This window comes from Rhynchophorus ferrugineus, unplaced genomic scaffold (genome assembly GCF_030347505.1).
Source record: "Rhynchophorus ferrugineus isolate W39M unplaced genomic scaffold, kcgeb_rfMv2 rfM719, whole genome shotgun sequence".
Taxonomy (NCBI): domain Eukaryota; kingdom Metazoa; phylum Arthropoda; class Insecta; order Coleoptera; family Curculionidae; genus Rhynchophorus; species Rhynchophorus ferrugineus.
This window is the reverse complement of record NW_027473296.1, coordinates 1-2500: the sequence shown is the minus strand read 5'-3', so window position 1 is coordinate 2500 and position 2500 is coordinate 1.

Here is a 2500-nt window from a genome sequence, read left to right as displayed (position 1 = left end):
TCTAAATTCGTTCTTGGGAACATTTTCCGTACATAAATATATCGCATTGATATACATCGATGATACATTTATGTATGCTTGTATAAATAACAAAGGCGAATAGAGAGGATGTCAATCTTTTCTATTCGCCTTTTTATTTGTCTAAATTCGTTCTTGGGAACATTTTCCGTACATAAATATATCGCATTGATATACATCGACGACGCATTTATGTATGCATGTATAAATAACAAAGGCGAATAGAGAGGATGTCAATCTTTTCTATTCGCCTTTTTATTTGTCTAAATTCGTTCTTGGGAACATTTTCCGTACATAAATATATCGCATTGATATACATCGACGATGCATTTATGTATGCCTGTATAAATAACAAAGGCGAATAGAGAGGATGTCAATCTTTTCTATTCGCCTTTTTATTTGTCTAAATTCGTTCTTGGGAACATTTTCCGTACATAAATATATCGCATTGATATACATCGACGACGCATTTATGTATGCATGTATAAATAACAAAGGCGAATAGAGAGGATGTCAATCCTTTCTATTCGCCTTTTTATTTGTCTAAATTCGTTCTTGGGAACATTTTCCGTACATAAATATATCGCATTGATATACATCGATGATACATTTATGTATGCTTGTATAAATAACAAAGGCGAATAGAGAGGATGTCAATCCTTTCTATTCGCCTTTTTATTTGTCTAAATTCGTTCTTGGGAACATTTTCCGTACATAAATATATCGCATTGATATACATCGATGATACATTTATGTATGCTTGTATAAATAACAAAGGCGAATAGAGAGGATGTCAATCTTTTCTATTCGCCTTTTTATTTGTCTAAATTCGTTCTTGGGAACATTTTCCGTACAAAAATATATCGCATTGATATACATCGACGATGCATTTATGTATGCCTGTATAAATAACAAAGGCGAATAGAGAGGATGTCAATATTTTCTATTCGCCTTTTTATTTGTCTAAATTCGTTCTTGGGAACATTTTCCGTACATAAATATATCGCATTGATATACATCGACGATGCATTTATGTATGCCTGTATAAATAACAAAGGCGAATAGAGAGGATGTCAATCTTTTCTATTCGCCTTTTTATTTGTCTAAATTCGTTCTTGGGAACATTTTCCGTACATAAGTATATTGCATATAATATGCGTATGTATATAAAGACAAATACAAGGGATGTAAATCTCTTTTATTTTGCTAAATTCGTTTTACAGAACGTTGTGTAAACTTAAGGATATCATTCATCTTAACCGATAAGCACCTAGCCTATACTCTTTTTGTATTCTATTATCATGTTTGGAAACATTTTCTTACGATTTCCAGAATTAAATTCACTATTTTAATTCGGAACATTGTCTTAAATGTACGTTCAGTTCGAAGACGAACCACAAGATACGTTTATAAGTTATACCTTATGAGACTATTAAATATACAGTTTTCAGACCTAATGCGATGAACTATCAAAAAACAATTAAAAAACATCGCCCCGTGCGGAAATTGAATTGGAGACTAATTCCATTCATCTGAATTCGATCATTACCCGCATTGTACTTCTAGAGCCCGTTCGGTCCGATGGCGAATAAAATCCGCGTTTCAGTATATCATATGCGGTTAAACGGTGAGGCCAGTTACAACTGCATTAAAACCTCCGATGTATACCTGAATATAGCGGGAGGACGCCCGCATAATTTGACGAACCTTCAAGTGCACCTACTTATGAGGGACCATATAATACCAATTCGACATGACGAGAATTCAGAGCCAAATCGATATCACATGGCAACTATATTTGGTTCTAATGAAATGAAGGATCAACGAACATGAAGACATGCTCATCAATCACAGATACATGGAATTCTGTATCGTCGCAACCGATAATACGTACAACCTTCGATTGGAATGAATTAATCAAAAAAATTGGACGAAAATAGTTTAGACATTCAGAAAACTGACAATTAGGTAAAACTGTAAAACCTGCTTTAAATAGAAACCACATTAATCAAAAAAGGTCATGCATTGTAATACGATTAGTTACGAAAGTAGCCTAACCTTTGGACCATTTTGAATTTTAACTTATCGAGATATCGTTCGCGGGTAAACGGCGGGACTAACTACCACCGCCTTGACAACCGCAGCCTATGCCCGAACAAATCAGGAAGGCGCGTGCATGGATTAACGAGATTCCCACTGTCCTTATCTAAAATTTTACGCAATACTGCCGCGACGGAACCGAACAGGCGCTCGGAGACCCGTACGTGAACCGTCCCCGATACTTACGCAGGAAAGACCAGCTCGGAGCTTTAACAAGCACCAGAGCCATAGACAGATAGTCTACATTTCAAAATGTCCATATACTTACGCAGGAAAGACCAGCTCAGCAGATCGCGTTCGGATCCGTTCAGAGAAGGATCGAGATGCCGAGCGCGGGTAAACGGCGGGACTAACTACCACCGCCTTGACAACCGCAGCCTAT